This window comes from Fundulus heteroclitus, chromosome 23 (assembly GCF_011125445.2).
Source record: "Fundulus heteroclitus isolate FHET01 chromosome 23, MU-UCD_Fhet_4.1, whole genome shotgun sequence".
Classification (NCBI taxonomy): Eukaryota; Metazoa; Chordata; class Actinopteri; order Cyprinodontiformes; family Fundulidae; genus Fundulus; species Fundulus heteroclitus.
In genome coordinates, this window is record NC_046383.1 from 134339 (window position 1) to 145426 (window position 11088).

An 11088-nucleotide genomic window follows, 5' to 3' on the forward strand; every position below is an offset into this window, starting at 1 on the left:
GTTATATTCGTTACACATTTTGTTTTTCACAACATTTTGTTTGGTTTTTGTTTCTTTGTTTTTCTTCCTGTTTTCTAATGTTGTGTCTCTTTAAGTTTAATTTGCTGTGATTATTTCAAAGGTTTTCTTTTTCAATGTGGTACTTCAGTGGTAACAGTTTGTATATTTTTTTCTGGATTAAGCCTTTTTATACTTTGATATTGTTTTGTTTTATTATTTTGCTTTGGAGTTTAGTAGCCATCTTTCTCTCCATTTGTCATAGGTTTAATCATTTTTCTCGCTTTCTGTTTTTTTTTTTTTTTCCTTATTTGTTGCTCTATATCTGGAATAAGCATTTATAATTAAAGTAAACTGATTACACTTGACACTGTGTCAGATGTTTGCAATAATTGCGTTATTTTCCTCACTTTTTACTGCTAACTACGTATTATATGTATTAATATTATTATTTTACAGTTTTATGCTGTTCTGGTTTTATTTTTGTTTGGACCTGTGCTTGGTTTTATTCTGTTTTTTTTTTTGTTTTTTTTTTTATTAAACCAAATTGTCGCACTCAGAGAATCATTAGATTTTAGTTTAAAGTCACTGTAATGTAGACTTAAAGTTGGATGTAAAGAGACAGCAGGCAAACTCCGAGCGTGTCTGTGCATCCCTCAGTGACCCTGCAGGTCAAAGGTCAGAACCATTTCCTCCTGCAGTTCTCGTTGTCTTGTTAGAGTCTTGTGTTGTGGCTAATGTCGACAAATTAACTTCACATCAGTCAAAATTGACTCCAGCCAACTCAGCTGGAAGTTATCCAAACCTTCAGTCAAAAAATAAATAAAAGTAAATAATAAAAAAGTAAAACAAAAGACATTAAAATAAGAGAAAATGTTGAATACAATTAAAAATGGATATTATTAATTGTATAATTAAATCCAATAAATTCATACAGTAAAATAAAATGAATCAGAACAAGATAAAACAAAAAAGCAGAGGAAGAATGTTGGACCAGATCCAACATAAAACCACCATAAAAACATAAATTAAGTCATCAGCTGGTTTGAATTTACATGACCCAGCAGAATAGGTCGTTCCCCAGAACCTGGGTCTGTCAGTCAAGATTGAGGATTGTGTATAAAAGCGCCAGGTAAGAACAAATCAAGTAATAATAATATATCCAAATATGAAATTGAAAGTATTAGATAATTAATTAGTAGCAGAAGTGTCCTGAAATGTACTAATTCAACATAAAACCAGCATGAAAACAAATATTGGGTCTTAAGCTTGGATTTATGGGCTCAGAGCATCCAGCAGAACAATGTCCAAGGTTGTCAGAGCAGCTAGTCAACTTTATCAGCACAGGCTTTAAATGTATCCTCAGAAGTTATGAAAAGTTCCCTTATGTGTTCCCAAGGTGAGAAGGAAGAGCTTCATGTCAAATCTAAACCAAAGGGAAGATCTTCAGGAGCAGTCGAAGCTGCTGGTGTTTCTATTAAAACATTAATGCTCCTTTACTGGTAAATGTTGAATACTGAGAATGTAGGTATTAGTGAAAATAATCCTCTTGTAGATATCTGAAAAGCCTGATTTACAGGGAAAAAAGTGTATTTTTGAGGGCTGCTTTCTAATTAGAGGAATTTCAGGATTAATACGTGTTTTCTGGGTGTATGAGAGGAATGCAGTCCTCAGGAATAAACCCTGATGAGTCAAATAACCTGTCTTAAAAACAGATCCGTCTGATCAAACTTAGTTTTGGATATGCTGGTGTCCAGACTCCAGGGTGGCCACTCTGCAGAGGGATTTAACTGTTCGTGGATCTCAAGTTTTATTTTTTCTGCATGTTTCAACAGAAAGCGGATATTTCCAGAGTTGACTCTTCGTTGGAACAGACATGAAGCTCTTTACCGGGTCCGACCAAGCCTGAATGTGAACACCGGATTCGGTTCGTCCGAAGAATCACGCGTACGTTTTTAAATGTACCTAAAGTTCAACATTACTGATGCCTGGTTCCGCCCGTGCAGCCCAGACCCAGATGTTTGCGTCAGCACATGCAGGCCGGTCCAGGCCTGGACTTGGCCCGGACCTGTCTCTTACTCTGCAGCTTTGGGACCTGCAGGACAAATGCCAGCCCATTCAGGAGCCACTAATTGTGGCCCGGGAAGCCCCTCAAAGGCCCCCTGCCTCCAGACTGAATGGGCTGCTCTGCAGAGGCCCATGTGAACCACAGTGCCCCTTTTGCCTCCCCATCCTGCTTCCCCCTCCGACTCCCCCGCCCGCTCCACATGTTAATTAATAGGCCTTACTGGCATATTTGGATCCTGCTCTGCTTTGATGGAAGGCAGCCATTAGCATCTATTAATTTTGCCTCTGGCGTTCCTCCGGCGGCACTGAAAAGGAGAATTAAGCGGTGTGAGTCATTGTGAGGCTGAGTTAAAGTGCGATTATGTCCCGCAGCCTGGAGCTGTTGCTAACTGCTGCTAAGCCCTCTTGAAAGTGAAGGGGCAACTCCTCCTCATTAGTGCCCAACAACAAGAAAGATATTAACAGGAAATAGCTGCAAAATTCTTTCTTCCACATTTTAATCCCTCCCCGTGAAAAGGGCACTCAAAAATATAAAGATGTAAAATGGAGCACAAGTGCTGAGGGCAAACCCGCTGCTGTGATGATACTGTAGTCCAGCCGATAAACGTCAGACCGCAGCTCTGATGGTGCGCGCTGATCCAACACACCAGAACTTTCTACAGTTCTGGTCAGAAGTTTCAAGGCCATGAATCTCATATCGACTTTGGACTTTTGTATGTGTATGTTGAGAGGACAGGCTATACGGTAAACCAGTCTGGTGATTTTGTTTCAATGCACATAAGTTGATTGTATTCAAGAAAGAAGAAAAAAATTCAAATGTTTGGGAAGAAGACCCAAACTGTCCCCCTCTGATGAACCAAAACTAGTTGGTATTGGTTGGAACAACCGCCAAGGCTCGGCGTGCCTCGGACCGGACATAGCTGCAACTCCATCACCTCAGCACGGACCGAGAGGCTGCTGACCAAAAAAGAAACTCTTTTACAGGACTGACATTTTGCAATAGCCAACATGAACGGCTAAAAACCGCTTATGCAGACAGTTTTGTAACCAGGCCAGGCAACTCCTGAGCTACAAAAATGCTCCTACCATGGTGGTGGTAGCATCATGCTCTGGTGGTGTTTTGCTGCCGGTGGCACTGGTGTACTGTACAATGTAAATGTCACATTGACCTTTTTAATTATTCAGCTTCACCTCAACTCAACAGCTAGATGCTTGGAACTTGGACACAACTGGATCCTCCTGCAGGAACATGATCCTGAGCACAAATCCAAATTTACTCAACTAAGGATAAAACGGGGCTAGCAGTGGGTTTCTAGAGTGGCCTTCTCAAAGCTCCAACCTTAGCCCCTTGTGAACAATAGTCGACTATACTGGAAAGAGGAAAATTGTATCTGAAATCAATCGAATTAATTGTAAATGTTACATGGAGTTTATGCATACATTTGAGTCTGTAGTAGTGATTTTATCCAGAGAAATTCTATGATAAATTCAAACTTTTGCACTTAATTCTTGCTTTGCAAAAACATTCAAACTGTATTGTCACTACGCACTGGAAAAAAGAAGGGTTAGAATAAATCATTAAAAGCTCAGAGTTAGCCTGAGAATGATGGCCACCATGAGCAGATGGACACTTCTGAACTGAAATGTTTGGTCGCAGACCGAAGAAGGTTTTACCCTTTGTTGTGTAAGTCCATTTAAACCCCAGTTCCAAGGCCTTATAGGTCCAGCAGTTTATGCTGCTGAATGACAGAACCAGTAACACTGAACATAAATCTGGTTCCGTTTGTAAGGAGCTAATAAATCTAATAAATACTTACTGGGAAGATCTCAGAGAGAATAATGTGTAAGAGTGGGGGTTTATGTTTCACATTCATGTGTTTAAGCACAGATAATTCTAAGTTTAAATGTGCTTTTAAAAACTAACATACAAAATACAATTTGTATTTATTGTAACAATTGACATATTAGAAGATATGGTTCTTATTCTGATGGAAATAAAGCATTTGAATCAAAAGATCTCATTGTATTAACATAGATTAACTAAAAAGAGAGTTGTGAGGATTTCAGTTTCTTTGTCTCATCCTAGCGACTCGTCCATCCTCCCCTCTGCAGCTCTTTCTCTGCTCTTCAGGTGTTTCCAGGTGGCTGTGAGGTGTCATGGGAAAGCTGTGACATGACAGCAGAGGCTTTGACCCATAGCCATGAAAACACAAACACTTCAGCGGACATTATATTAACTTCCTGCTGACTTCACCTTGTTTTAAATGGACTTCTCAGGCCAAGTGGTTCAAAGTTGCATTTTTACACACAGGTGCATCTCCATAAATCTGAATATCACCCAAAAGTTATTTTATTTCAGAAATCCAATTTAAAAAGTGACTTGACATATCATATAGATTCATTACGCCCAGAGATATATATTCAAAGTGTTTATATCTGTTAATTTGGATAGTTATGACTTAAAGCAAATGAAAACCCCCAAATTTAGCTTCTTGTTTTTAATAAAAGTTTTTAAAAACATAAACATTGTTAAAATGATGTATGCTCGCTGTGTCCATTAAATAGTCATCGACACTCTCCATGAAGAGGCTAAGCAACAATGGGTCATTAAAAAGTAGGCGGCTGCACAGACTGCTGTCTCTAAACATATGGGAAGTTTGGTGGAAGGAAGAAGTGTGGTAGAAAAAAGGTCCACAAGCAGCAGAGATAACCGTAGCCTTGAAAGGGTTTTAAAGCAAAGCCCAAGACTGGATGGCTGCTGAAGTCAGTGCTTCAAAAGCCCCCCCACACAGAAGTATCCGCAGCATGGGCTAAAACTGATGCAATCCTTATGTTATAGCACTTCCTGCTTCCATTTACTGACAAGCTTCACGAAGAGACTGATTTAATCTTCCAGGGGGTCTTGGCTCCCGCAGACACTGTTCAAAAGTACCAATAATCACCATGCTATCACTTCTTAGATCGACCAGCAAACTGACCTGAAACGTAGAGGGTTGTCTAGAGGAAGATGAAAGATACCAGAGCTCAAAGCCACTATGAAAGCAAGCTGAGCTTCACTAACACCTAGCAGAGCCACAGGCTGACCGTCCCCATGCTATGCTGCATTGATGCAGTAATTCATACTGAAAAGAGCCTAAATCAAGAACGGAGTCTAAATGTTGTGAAGTTCATAGATATTCTTTTTCTAATCTCAACATTTTTGTTTCAGAAATCTTTTTTTTGGTTTGATGTAAAAAAAAATATAAAAAATCACAGCAAAACATATTGTTTGTTGTCATTAGCTGGGGGACACAATAATCAATATATTATTCTCTATGTAATGATATAGACTTTTCCATGATATTCTAATTCTAATTCATTAACATGTACCTGTAATTTTCTGTGTGGATGTTGTTTCTTCTCAGAGCATGAATTCTGGGGTCACACTGGACCCTCAATGAAAGCTGAAGTGGAAGATGTGATGAAGCCTCCTGGGGCCTCAGACTGAGGGGCTCTGGACCCCGCAGGTGTAGATTCTAAACCAAAGACTCAGCTTCAGCTGTTCGCCTTCTACAACCTGTGTGATTTCATCAGGGAGAAAGAAGAGAGATGTAAACAAACCGTGCAGTATTGTTAGTTTTACACCTCATGCTGTGAATCCACCTGCCCGGGGAATGCAGCGCCCCCTGGAGGCAGATTTCCAGTTAGGGTTCATTTTCGACTGTAAACACGGGAGATGACTGATTAAAAACACATATTTTACCTTCTATACTTTGTAAGCAAAGCCAAGCACACAGGCAACCATAGTATAAAGAGCACAGCTTCATCCACTGTTTTGGCAGGATCCGTCTCTTTAATACACAGCTGCTGCTGGAACAGACCCAGATGATCCTAAATGGAGAAATTCTCAGTCTGAAGCCAAACATGAAACAATTAACCGTCATCTGCTACCATCTAGTGGCCACAATATGTATTACAGTTTTGCAAGTTTAGTAAAATCTGAATCAAATTTTTTTAATTATCATATTTCGTCACTTTGGAGTCTTTCCGGATCATTAAATTTACATTAAAGCTTTTTTTTAATTATTTTAATAGATAACATCTGTTGTCTGAATTGAATCCCACCTTTGCCTGATTCAGATCCGGCCACAAGGAGACCAAAATTCCAAGATGAACAGTTTTTGGTGTCTCTGTTTATCCTACATCAATTTCTCTTGGGTATCTAGAATTGTCATCAGTTTTAACCATCTGAAATTAATCAAACTGGTTTATAGGTTCCACCCTAAGTGAGACTCAAGTACTCCAAATCAAATGAGGCTTTTTGAGGAACCTCATGTGTGAATGGAAGGATTCCATCCTGACACCTCCAACAATGGGTTTTGGACATCTCTTACAGCAAAAGGCATGAGAGTGAATCTTGCCTCACATTCTAGTTTTCAGATCAGAATTGTGTTTTGTTTTATTTGATTTTATTTTTATTTTATTTTTTTTCACTAGTCTGCTTCAGGGAGTATGTGGGAGGACTAAATAAGATATTTATAGTTTATTGTTCACAAACACTGTATTCATCTGAAATGTAGTCATTCATTTATATCAGTGGGTATATATAAATAAAAGGAGTGTCAGCCTAATGTTTAGTCGGAAATTAGTAAACAATCTTTAACAATCTAATTGGAAAAAGGAAAGAAATTCTGAAGTCACAAAGTGAAACACATCATAGATTAACCGCACAGATTTCTGTCAATATTGTTACAACAGATTTAACGTTATAAGAGTATGAAAACAACTCGTGTATAAATGTATTGATCAGTTCAGTTCAATGATGAACGTATGGCTCTGGGTGTATATGTATCTTTGTGCCCAAAGCAACAAGGTCCACACCCACAAAGGAAAAGGTATTGTGAGCTTTATGAGAGACATTAAACTCTCACAGTATGACTGACTGTGAAAACATGTGATCCACCCCTTATATACAATCGTCAACATGACGCGCAAGCACAGCAGTTACATTCTTGCCCTCACCAAGCCAGTAGAAATGTTTGGATAGTGACACTCGTGGCAGTCTTGGGTTCTTGCCTTCATCACAGCTGTACATCCCGCCTTTAACCATAACGCAACGTGAATGGCCAACACGTGCTGGGTAGGTTCTCGAACAGTCGAGGCTGGAGTGGGACAAGATGGATTTTCATCTCTTATGTGTTTGTGAATGCACAAATACTGCGAGAATTCAACCTGCAGGCAAGGTTATAATTCAATGTCATTTAAGTGAAGTTGCCATTGTTTTTGACATCTCACTGCCACCAGTGGTCTCAGTGACTCTGTAGCGCAGGTAGGTGAGTCTTTTCGTAGCCCAGAAACGTGTAGCTCCTCAAATCATTGTGCGACAAGCCTTGTTTTCGTTACTAATCCATTTTCAGCTTCTTTCAGGGTTCACACCCAACGAGTGGAGACACACTTTTCTCCTTCGGCCTCAATTTCTTCAAACACTTGGTTCTGCTTCCAGCATTTTGATTAAATTTTATTTTGCTTCATCAAATGATGTGTCCTTGTTTGGGGAAAAAAAAAACATCCTCGTGTATCCGTGTCGGGAACATTTGCCTAGACACGAAGCTCCTCCAACCGTGACATGTCAGCTGATTCACTGTCACCAGCCACATCTGCAGGCTCAAGCAGTTCCAAGTTACACAAATTCTTGTCTTTTCTAGTTACTTCGTCAACGTGTGCCAACACTTCTGTTTGTGAAACACCCTCTGCATTTCTGAATGTCACAATTTGACCTGGCTTCATGTTGGTGTTGCCTGTATGCCTTCTCTCTGCCCCTCCATTTTCAAGATTAGTCTCTTTTATCTCCTCTTCATTGATGACCACCGTATGTTGTCCTCAGTTGCTCTCATAGCAGATAATCTGAGGATCCTCATGCTCACGAGTAACTTTTATTAATCTGAGTTGGTGCACCCCAACACAAGGGCCTGTGTGTCTAACAAAAACAACCGCCCCGTCTTGAGCTGAAATGTGCTTAGCGACCCAATCACTCTTAGTGGTTCCCTCTAGAGCCAGGGTTTTAGCTGTTAACACAGAGGGCGGGTTGGGATTCTGCCCGAACACCAGCTGGTGTGGGCTGTATCCATGGTCCCTTTGCATACAGTTCTTTGCCATTAGGGTCCAGTCCATGGCGGTACTCCAATCACATCCTGCACTGGTTTTCACTTTCATTAGGCTCTCAGTCAGAGTTTGATAATGGGCGCTGTGACAGTCCATTGCTCCAAGGGCTGTGAACAGGTGTCGTCTTAAGTTCAGCATTAAAGTTCTGAGTCACGTCTCTCACTTCTTCATTATTAATCTCACCACCATTGTCAGTGAGTAACATTTGTGGTGGGCCATGCACACTGATCCAATTATGCATAAAATGTTTGACTTATCTCAGAAGAAAGACCTCTTGGAGGTCAAGACACTACCAACGCTAAAAGAGGTAAATTGGTCATAATGTGGAGGTACCACATCCCAAACTAATGCTCATGCAGATCTACAGCAACTGTGTCATTGTACGTAGTTGCTAGCGGTAAGCCAACAGCAGGCTTAGGTTTGGTCCTACAATATTTCTGGCACACTTTACACTGGTTTATGACGTTTTGCAGCAGGCAGCTAGAGTCTGTGTCCTTGTTGCCAGAATTACTCAAAAGTCTTTGCAGTCGATCAGCAAATGTGGCCACACGGTTTTTGAAGTTTCTCCAAAACGTTGAATCGTCTAACTTTTCATCTTGTCTGCTATAGTCAGCGTTTCAAATTCTTGAATGGATTTCACTTGGCAATCCTCTCAAGGCTGTTCTCCCTGTTGCTAGTGCATCTTTTCCTACCACTCAATTTTCTGTTGTGTACACTTGGACGCAGAGCACTGAACAACCAGCTTCTTCAGTAATTACATTCTGTGGTTTACCCTCCTCAGCGACTGTCTTCTGGACATCTGTCAAGCCAGCAGTCTTCCTCTGGTAAAGTGCCTTGAGATGACGTGTTGTGAATTGGCGTTATATAAAATGTTATTGAAATTGAATTATAAGCATAAAACAAAGGAGTAACAGAAGAGTTCCATTACAGATAAATGAGTAAATGTACAGGAATGGTTAGCTTTACCCATAATTCATTTCCATTACATAAAAACAGCAGAAATAAGAAACAGGATACATTTTTTATTTTTATTTTTATTTTAAAAGCTCAAAAAGTTCAAAAGTATCTACAAGAACATGAAAACAAATGGCAGCACTATTTGCTGAGAAAGGATAAACGCACTTTTGTAACAAGCAAAAATATTAACACCCCCCCCAAAAAAAAAAAAAAAATAAGTCTATGGTACACAATCCTGTAAAATCCTGGTCAAAGTGCTGGTGTACTGACTTTTTTGGTAACATGTGTCAAATACAAAAAAAAATAAAATAATGTAATTGAAACATTTAAAGAAAAATCCAAATGTAGCTAAATGCAGTTACTGTTTTATGGTTGTTAAATACAGGTACAGAACTTTGAATATTCTTGTTAGTGAAAAGTGCTATATAGATAAACTTACCGTACCCAATACTTTTTCATCGTGTAAAGATGCAATTTTTTTTTGCCAGTCATTTCGGAAAGACAAAGGGTAATTTTATAGATTTCAAGCTTTTATTTCATGTAATTATTATGGCTTACAGGTAAAGAAAACCTAAAACTCAGCGTCTCAAAAATTAGAATACCACGTTGGACCAATCACGAAAAAAGGATGTTTTAACCATAAATGTCAGGGTTCTGAAAAATCTGTTCATTTCTATGCACTCCGTACTTTGTTGGGCCCCTTCTTGCATGAATTACTGCACCAGTGTGCCGCGGCATAGAGGTGATCAGCCTGTGGTGCTGTGTAGGTGTGACGGAAATTCAGATCGCTTTGATAGCCGTCTTCAGGTCATTAGCCTTGCTGGGTCTGGTGTCTGATCTTCCTCTTAACAGCCCATAGATTCCCCACATGGTTCAGGTCAGGGGAGTTTGCTGGCCAAACAAGAACAGGAACACCATGGTCATTGAAACAGTTTTTGGTACCTTGGCAGTGTGGGCAGGTGCCAGGTCCTGTTTATACATACAGCTTGTCAGCAGAAGGAAGCATCAAGTGCTCTTGAATTTTCTAGTAGATGGTTGCATTGACTGTGGACTTCAGAAAACCCAATGGACCCACACCAGCGGATGACAGCCCAAACCATCACTGAATGAAAATTTCATTCTGGATTTTAAGCAACAGGGATTCTGTGCTTCTCTCTTCCTCCAGACTCCTGGACCTTGATTTAACAAACAAAATGAAGAATTTACATTTAACAGCCCCTTTCTCTTTAGCCCAGGTAAGATGCTTGTCATCTATGTTTAGGATTTGTCTGTGGGTAGTAGCTCTTGAGGCAATGACTCCAGCCTCAGTCCACTCCTTGTGAAGCTCCGCCAAATTCTTTAATGGATTTCACTTGATGATCCTTTCAAGGCTGTTCTCCCAGTTGCTGGATGCACCTTTTCCTACCACAATTCTTCCTTCCACTCAATTTTCTGTTAATATATACTTGGACACAGAACTCTGAACAACCAACTACCTCAGGAATTACCTTCTGTGGTTTACTCTCCTTGAGAAGGGAAGTCAACGACTTTCTTCTGGACATCTGTCAAGCCAGCAGTCTCCCCTATGATGGAGTCAGCTACTGACCCAGAATCAGAGCCCGTTTAAAGGCTCAGGAAACCTCTGCAGGTGTTTTAAGGTAATTAGCCAATTTAGAGTGTGGCACCATGAGTTTCCAATAATGAACCTTTACACAGTATTCTAATTTTCTGAGACACAGAATATTGACGACTATAGCCTAAAGATGATGAAAACCCAAATTTTAAAGAAACAAAGACTTGGAATATATCAATGAGTTATGATTCTATATACAAGTTTCACTTTCTGAGATGACTGACAAAAATGACACAACTTTTACGCAATGTTAAAAAAAAAATTGCGATGCATCTGTATGTCCTGATATCAATGGCACTGGCACTGTAAACCTT